Source organism: Lissotriton helveticus, chromosome 7 (genome assembly GCF_964261635.1).
Source record: "Lissotriton helveticus chromosome 7, aLisHel1.1, whole genome shotgun sequence".
NCBI lineage: Eukaryota > Metazoa > Chordata > Amphibia > Caudata > Salamandridae > Lissotriton > Lissotriton helveticus.
This window is the reverse complement of record NC_136068.1, coordinates 216,842,612-216,852,301: the sequence shown is the minus strand read 5'-3', so window position 1 is coordinate 216,852,301 and position 9,690 is coordinate 216,842,612. Positions and strand designations below refer to the sequence as shown.

General features: G+C 42.2%; 1 protein-coding gene across 1 annotated transcript in view; it reads left to right on the top strand.

Moving 5' to 3' along the window:
* The window catches only part of LOC144768370 (phosphoenolpyruvate carboxykinase, cytosolic [GTP]-like), an 85,767-nt gene that overhangs the window by 13,106 nt on the left and 62,971 nt on the right, over positions 1-9,690 (top strand). The gene's annotated exons all lie outside the window — the stretch shown is intronic.

Sequence of the window (9,690 nt, the reverse complement as noted above, 5' to 3'; positions counted from 1 at the left end):
ACACAAGCTTAATAAACTATGAAAAAATATTGATTTCTCACGATCTGATTGTGCAGTTTTTCCCATTTTAGACGGTAATGTGTAACATCTCCCACTGCCTTAGGTGCTTCCTGACTAATTACTTCCAAATGCATGATTGCTATAAACTTGTATGTTTTTTATAGAGGAACATGATCACAGAGAAACTTACTATTGTGGGATGGATGAACACTTCTTTTATTTGATATAACTCAACAATATCTTTGTAGAAATGCTTGAGCAGCACAAGTGGATGTAAACTTCTTTTATTTGATATAACTCAAAAATATCTTCGTAAGAATGCTTGAGCAGCACTAGTGGTAAATGGAGAAAAACATTACTTGTTAACATCTCATTTCAGTGCCCTCCGTGTGGCCTCCACACAACAACTTAATCAGAGTTTGGTAGGGTTTAATCATACATTTAGAAACAAATCAATGTAGACCAATCTGAACATAATCATATAAAAACAGAGAGACCAAGATAAAACCAAACCTCCTAAAGAGATTTACTCTATATAATGCAAAGCAGATCTATAACTCTATGAAGATGATTCAGACGGTCAGGAAAAATAATTGAGTATTACATTTCATCTGATGATTCTCCAAAGTAAACTTGAACAAGCTATCTATCTCTCCCTACAATACTTTAAAGGGGCACCCTAAGCTAAGAAGCATTCGATAAGGGTGAAATCAGAAAGGTGTCAGCTGTCGGACTCTTCAGTAGAATATGCTCCAACTATGGGAAAAATAGCATTAAGCCACATAAGTAGAAGCACACATCTGCCCCCTGTGAAAATCTAAGATAACTCTCCTGTAACTCACTTCATTCATTATAAAATATTAGTTACAATCAGAGTAGACAATCCCACATGATCTTTGCTGAGGAATTTCTATAGCTCAAGTACAACTGGATACTTTCACCACCTTTCCCACTTCGATAATTTGCAACTTCGCTCGTCCTTGGTCATTGCTCTCCTCTCCCATGAGAGCTCGCCTCCTTGCTCGTTACTGCACCTCTCCTTGCCAACGTTGTCTTTTCGTACCTTGCTGTCTGATGAAAAAAACCTTCCTATGCTAACTAATGAGGCTTTCTCTCTCTATACTTACAGTGGGAAAAAAATACTAGTACATTCATTCTACATTGAAGGTTAAATACAAATTACATTTTAAACTCTAAACGTGAGCATGGCCCAAACTGTTTCTCGAGGCCCACACTAGCCAACTTTAGTAGTGCCCAGGGTTATAGAATATGCACATTTCTACACAAACAATAAATAGAGCTCTTTAATACCTGTATAAATTGTAAATTATTATGAAGATATAATTCTAAATACACCTGCATGAAATAAATTCTCTTAACACGTATAAATGCTTAAACACAAGTTTACACATATTCAAATTTAATAACCTCACAAGGGGACACATTTATGTTAAATCATCCCATCACATTAATGTAAGTGTCACATAAACCTTTATTAATCACGTTCTATATGTTATTTTAATCCAGGTTACGCGTTCCGTTGTGCAAGCGAAACGCGTAACCAAGATTAAAATCAACCTCTGGTGTTTGCAGACCTCCGAGTGATCGCTTTATTTGTGTACCTAGAAATATATATATATATATATATATATATATATTTCGAACAAACTCCTTCACAGAAAGAGGAAAGGCCACACTTGAGGAGGTTTGCGGAAGCGCTTTTATTATTATTATTATTTTAATATATATTCAATCGAAGTCTTTGGTATGTCTGAGCCGCATGAGACGGCGGGCACACAGTGGGGTCGCCACCCCCGTAAATGCACACCAATCCTGGTAAAATACTTCTCCATTGCCGGGAAAGAAATCCAGAGCCGTGGCCACTATATTAGTGCTCAGCGTGATTTATTGGCACGAGAAACACCCAACGCGTTTAGAAGTTTCCTCACTTCTTTTTCACGGCTGAGGTAACATTGTAGCCATTCTTTTTCTTAAAGGTACATCACATTTTACAAAACGTGCACGTGATAATAGAAATAAACAAAATATTGCAGTTACATTCTTTGTCAGTAACTCAGAATCAATAAAGTTTGTCATGTATTCTGTTATTCTGAAGTGTGCAACCAATATATAAATGCTGTTTTTCGGTATTGCTTTTTACTGAATGGCATAATTAAACAAGACCCGAGTGATACAACCTCTCTATTTGTCCGTTCCAAACGGACTGTCTCGTACAAACAACAATTCTGCCCAAGTGTGCTAGCCATTCGTTAAAGTAAATGGTAATTGTGGACACTCCATGTTCACTAAACCAAAATTAAATGCTATATCTCAAACATTTATAAATTGTAGATCTTCAAACCAAATTTTGCCCCAGTGGCCATAAATTATCCAGAATATACATGTTATTCATTCTTCACATCTAAAAAAAACATAGAAATTCACTGAAAAAAACAAATACAAAAGTTACAGGGGTGTTATAGTTAGGAATAAGCTTTTTAAAAAACTTAGAAATTCACTGAAAAAATAAAGGTTACATGGAGGTTATAGTTAGGCTCAGATTTTAGTTTTATAAAACCAGTGAAATTCAGCAATGCGCTGCTTATGACCTCCCACAATACATCACTAATGAGATGGTCAGTGACATCACTGATGATATCTCAAATGACATCACTGATGACATAATCCACAGAATCAATGACCCACCCACTCATACCCTCATAGAACCTTTCATACACCCACTCGCACACAACCATTCACATACCCATACCAGTACTTACGCACCCACTCACTGATTCATAGATCTACACACACATCCACTCACTCACCCATACAGTCACTCATACACCCACTCAGTCAATAATACAGCCACTGACATATTCACTGATACACCCATACAGTCATTCACACACTGAGTCAGTTACCCATACAGCTTCTCATGCACCTAATCACTTACCCATACAGTCAATCACACAGCAACTTATACATACAGATAAACGCACGCCCACTCACTTGCTCATAGAGACACTAACACAAACTCACTCACTTACACAGTCAGTGACACAAACACACGCTCACCCATACAGCCACTCTCACATTCACTCACCAATACAGTTACTCATACACCCCATCACACAACTACACTGCCTTTCACATACCCAATTACTGAGCCACACAGCCCTACACACAGCCACCCATAAAGGCCTTCACACACACACTCACTAACCTATACAGCCACTGAGTCACCCACTCACTGATTCATACAGGCAGTCACACAACCTTTCATCCACCGACACAGACACTCAGACAACCATACAGGTATTCAGCCAACCAGTCACTCATTTAACCATTCACACACCCATGCAGCCACTTAAACACCAACTGACAGACTGACACAGAAATTCATATGACCAGTCACTCACCCATACATTCACTGAGACACCTAATCACTCACTTATACTGTCAGTCATGCACCCACTGAATCATCCACACAGGCACTCATACACCCACGGATTCACCAATACACCTTGGTATATATATTTAACACTCATAAACGTTTTAAAAACACTCACAGTCACTGGATGATGTCATCAGTGATGTCAATTGAGATGTCATTAGTGATGTCATCAGTGATGTCACTGGCCATGTCATGAGTGATATAATATGTGAGGTCATAAGCAGTGCATTGAGGGGGCACAAGTTATAGTTAGCTGAATTTGACTGGTTTTGTACAAGTGAAATCTGAGCCTAACTACAATGTCCTTGTAACCTTTGGTTTTCTCAGTGAATATATATCTGAATCTTAGATTTACAGACGTCTACAGTATCATTCCTTGACCTTGAAGTTTATATCCAACATGGGGTGATCCATACTTGTACAGTCAGGAAGCTGACAGCAGGAAACTCTATCCTCCATGCCGGAAGCTTTCACCCTCAGAGACTCAAAATAAGTATTCCGTATGCTGAGCATCTGAGGATGAAACGCAATTGTAGCAAGGAACTGGCCTTAGCAGATGCTCAGGACTCCGTAACTAAAAGATTCATTTAGAGAGGCTTCAACCCTGCACTATTAGACCAGGCATGTAAGAAAGTAAATGAGATCGAGAGGAGGATGTTCCTCAGGCCAGATGTAGAGAAGATGACGAGAAAGAAGAAGATCACAGGAGACCAAATAAGAATGATTACTGGATTTAGTGCCTACCAGTCTAAGGTGAGAGATAATCTGTTTAGGCACTGGCATCTAGTAGAAAGAGACCCGATTCTTAATGGGTTGCTACCACTCAGACCTTTGATCACCTTAAATAAGGCTAATGACCTGGTAGTCAGCAGCCCAGAAGTAAATAAAGTGGAAAGCTGGTTAAAAGTTAGTCCCGTATTTCACAAATGCTTTAAATGTAAAGCTTGCATAATTGGTCGCAATGAAAGGCACTCGCCACTCATGAACAGTCCATGGAAAATCAGGTGCTCTTTGAATTGCAGAAGTGAATACGTCGTATATGTTTTACAATGCACATGCCCAAAAATGTATATGGGCAGTACCATTCATATGGTACATATCCGCATTCTGCAGCACCTAAGGGCTATCAAAAACAATGATAGAAATTATGTGGGCGCATGACATATTAACATATTCCTCAAAGGTAATTTGAATGACCTGTCCTACTATGCGATTGATCAAGTCCCCAAACTCAGAAGAGGCGGCAATCGAGAGGGCAAACTTCGCCAACTTGAATCCAGATACATTCTGCTGTTTAACTCCAAGATTCCATTTGGACTTGATGTTGAAGAAGATTTACATGCCTATTTAATATATTTCAGGTGTCTAGATTCAGAGGTTTTAATGTAGCAGAGTTAGGAGTTTTTATAGTGGCAATGACAGACGTGTTTGGTAAAAGGAGCGGTGTAAGGTAAATAACAGTTTTATTGGTTTTTTCTTTTTTTAAAGAATAATATTTTAAGGGGGTAGTTAAAGTGTAGTTCCCTAGGCACTTAGATATAATATGAGAATAGAATGAGGTTGCTCTAATAGTCTAGGATGAAATACCAGGTTGATGCATTTGCACTTTGTGGCTCATGAGTGGGCCATACTCAGTTAATATCAAAGTACTGTATTGCACTTGCACTTTATTACATGATTTGGCACTAGGATGATACATCAGTTGATGCACTTGCACTTGATGTTTCATGAGTGGGTCATGTACAGTTGATATCAAAGTACTGTATTGCATTTGCACTTTTTTGAGTAATTTTGCACTGGTATATAGACCATAATTTGAAGTCTAATAATGTAGCACTTGCACTTTCAGATTAATTTCTAGATGCAGCATTGTCTAAAATATGGAAAACAACTGAATAAGTCTTTGAGATGTAATAGGAGGCTAAGATACAATTGATGGACAGCACTTGCACTTTATTGAATAATGTTTGATTTAAGATTAAGTATTTGGTTGTATTAATCTTTATTGGCAGTGACCCCCTACTTAAACAAAATACCTATGATTCTGTTAGCAACATGTCATTCAATTTAAGTATTTGCATTATTCATATTGGTACACACCATTTCTTAGTTCTCGGCCTAGTGTACACTGCGCAGCAGTGTCGCGCAGCCGAGACTTAATGTTTTCCTAGAGTGGGGCTTGAACCCGCCCCTCTTCTCCATTGGCTGGCTTCCTAAACGGAGGCCAGCCATTGGAGAAGAGGGGCGTCACTCCGTTCAAGCCCCGTCTTTTTGGGATAGAGGGGTGTGTTTTTGCTGTTCTTTCTCTCCCTGATGTCATCGGGAGAGAGCAGCCCCTCATCACGCTGCCTGCACGCCCAAGTCAGCTCTCTGATTGGTGTTCCTTATTAACCAATCAGAAGGACGACTTGGGCGTGCAGGCAGCGTGAGCAGACACATTGCCTCCTCTCCCCCCAATTCATTCCCTCGATCTTCTCCCCTGAAATCGTGCATTTGTGGGCAAGGGATAAACTGCGCGGTGTTGGGGAGTTGCGAGGAAATTGTCCACTTTAACCTTCCCTGAGGGGGCAAAGTATTATGCATATGAAGGGTTTATGGAAGGGTTTTGTAGCGCTACACATAGAATGAGTGGGCGTGCAGTCCGAGGCGCTGTGCCATTCACTCAGAAGTCGTGGTCCACGTCCCAGCCCCCTCGCCCCTCACTGTGTGACTAATCGCTGACTGCTGTGTGCTCTGTTAAACATGCACTCACAACGTGCAGCACTAGGCCTCCCCCGCTCCCCTCTGCCTCTGTCTGCCCCCTTCGGCACCCCCCAAAGTGCCTCGGTAACCATGACCAGAAGACAGGCGCTGCGGTTCCCAGGTGGCCCGTGCGCTCCATTTTGACTCATCCAGCCTCCAACGACCTGTTTTATTTTCTTCAGCGGCGCGTTTTTCTCCCGACATTGTGTTTTGTTGTCTATAAAGCCACAGACCGCCCGTGGGAGGCGGGGGAAGACCAGGGCCTGAATGTCATGGCCGAGTGGGGCATACTCAGTTAATATTAATGTACTGTGTTGCACTTGCACTTTATTACATAATTTGGCACCAGCACCTTGATTAGAATGATACATCAGTTGATGGACTTGCACTTGATGTTTCATGAGTGGGTCATGTACAGTTGATATCAAAGTACTGTATTGGATTTGCACTTTTTTGAATAATTTTTGCACTGGTATATAGACCATAATTTGAAGTCTAATAATGAAGCACTTGCACTTTCTGATTAATTCCTAGATGCAGCATTGTCTAAAAATTGGTAAACAACTGAATAAGTCTGTGAGATGTAATCGGAGGCTCAGGTACAATTGATGAACAGCACTTGCACTTTATTGAATAATGTTTGATTTAAGATTACATATTTGGTTGTAATAATCTTTATTGGCAGTGACCCCCTGCTTAAACAAAATACCTATGATTCTGTTAGAAACATTTCATTCAATTTGAGTATTTGCATTATTCATATTGGTACATACCATTTCATGAATTTTTAATGAAGATGGGGCAAATTATTTTTTGTAGTAGACTGGATCAACTACAACATAGAATGAGATGCATCATTTTTAGTGGAATGTTATAATGCAAGGAAGTCTAAGTATTCATGCACATGAAGATTGTAAAATAGTTCTGAAAGAGAACACAGGCACATGCCTTGTATGTCATGAGGAACTATGGTACATTGAAGGCATTATGCACTAGCACTTTAACGAGGAACAAGCAAAATGTAACAATGAAGTTGTATTTGTTGCTTTATTTGCAAACTAGCAATAGAATTGAAAAAAGAATTGCAGTAACCATTGCAGTTCGTTTCCATGTAGACTGACATATTTTTGCATAGGCCTAGGGAAAGAAGTGACTCCTCTGCTGCATTCAGCACACAATCCGATAAATAATGGTATTGGTGTTTTTGGAGTAGCATGAGGTGCTGTTTCTCTGTTCAATTTCGTTTCCATGCTCCCCTTCGCCTTGCCGGACATTTGGGTTTCACGCCTTCTTGCCTTTCTCCTTTCCCTTCTACTTTTAGTCCTGAGTTTTTTGCCGGTAAATTCCTAGGGCGTAGGGTTTCCCTGCGACATCGTCTAACATACTCAAGTTCTTCTCCCAGAGTTGGTTTGATGGCATTTTGGGTTGCCCGATTTCTTTCTCTTTTACCCTCCGTGTCAGACTCGCTCTCATGAGCCGAGCTCGAATCCGAAATAGAAGCAGCCCCTGCCACGGACTGCCCCATATTATTGGAATTCGCCCCTTGTGTTCTCCCATCTTCCTTTGCCTTTCTGAATGTATCAAACTTTCTGGCAAACGTGAAGATATGCCCGTTGGCATAATCATCTTTGTCCCGCTGGAATGTATACACTTTTCTTTGTGTGATTTTGTCCTCCTCCTTTTTTAATCTACTTGACATTTCATCATAGAATTTCTGTTTCTGTTGTGAGTCGTTGTGCGTCTGAATTTCATCATTCAACTCATCGATAATTGTTTGAATATCATCCCTATCGCTTGCGCGGCCCCTCCTCCTGGAGCCTTTGGTGGCCCTGGGGACCACCACCCCCAGGGCCGGCTCCTGCAGTTTCCCGGGGTACCCTCCTCCAGGACACTGCTGTTTGCGGCCCCGTCCTGCCATAGCAAACTTGCTTTGGATTTTAGAAGAGAGAGCAGGAAACCTGCTCTCTCTTCCAAAATCTAACGCAGATTGCTTTTCCACACTGGGAGCTGCATGTTAGCAGCTCCCCATGTGGAAAAGCAAGGAGGCAGGGAGCCGGCAGGGATAGTGGGGGCATTGAGGCTCCCCCCACGGTCCCCAACGAGTGGCCAAGCCCCTGGGGATGGGGTCCCCAGGGCCAGTAGTAGGGCTAGTTTGCCCCCAGGGACCCTCAGGATCGAAGATTAATTAATTCCCCAACTTAAAACACGCCACAGGGCGTGTTTGCACAGATGTCACCTAAGGCCCCGCCCTCTTCATTCACCTCTGTGCAAACGCACCCCCTTGCGAGTTGTAAATTGGGGAATTAATACCCCTTCAACACTGAGGGTCCCTGGGGGTCAACTAGCCCACCAGGTACCTCCAGTATGCACCAGGGAGCTGCGTTGCAGAGTGGTGGTCCAGGCCGTGCCCCTTTTTACACCTCTCTGCAACGCAGCTCTGTGGTGCTTACCTAGTGGGCTAGTTGGACCCTAGGGACTCTCAGGATTCAAGAAGATTTAATCTCCCAACTTAAAACGGCCACAGGGCGCGTTTACACAGTAGTGAAAGGAGGGGGCGGGGCCTGAGGAGACGAGTGCAAATACATCATGTGGCACGTTTTAAGTTGGGGAAATAAGTCCCCTTCAATCCTGAGGGCCCTGGGGGCCAACTAGCCCACCGGGTGCTTCCAGTAAGTGCCACTGTGTTGTGTTGCAGAGAGGTGGTCCAGGACGTACCCCTTTTTACACCTCTCAGCAACGCAGCTCTGTGGCGCTAACTGGAGATACCTGGTGGGCTAGTTGGACCCAAGGGACACTCAGGATTCAAGGGGTCTTTATCCCCGAAATTAAAACGGCCACAGGGCGTGTTTGCACATGTCAGCTCAGCCCCCCTCCCTTCACCAGTGTGCAAACGCGCCCTGTCGCACATTTTAATTAGATAGTTTTAATCCCCCTGCCCTATTATGTACTAGGGTCTTACAGAGGAGGCCATGGTAATCACAGGGGTACCCCAAAGCATAGTGTTCCCTAGTGTATGTAGGTGTTTAACCACTTGCACGCTAATGACAAAGCCAGCTCGTCATGGGCTTTACCTATGGTGCGCTCATGACGAGCTGGCTTTGTCATGAACAAGCCTTTTTCTACTTCTTCAGCGCACAGCGGGAAAACGCGGTAGCGCTGAAGCAGTTACTGTATAAGTGTCTTTTAGCATAGCACTGGCTCTAGGACTGGTTAGTCAGAGTCAGTTACCACCAGTACCCATCAGAAAAATTTAAGGGGTGCAGGGTGATTTTGCAACAAGGCGTCTTTCTGCTCCTCTGTTTGTTCTTTCTACACATCTTCCTTCTTCCTGCACTTTTCTTCATTTTTGAGGAATTCTGTTGCTTCTTTCTGCATTTGTTTTTCTTCTTTCTGTGTGTTTTTTCTTCTTTCTTCACATGTCCTACCTCTGTAGGCATAGTTAGAAACTAGCATTTAAAAAACCTTTGAAATTAACTGAAAAAACCATAGGT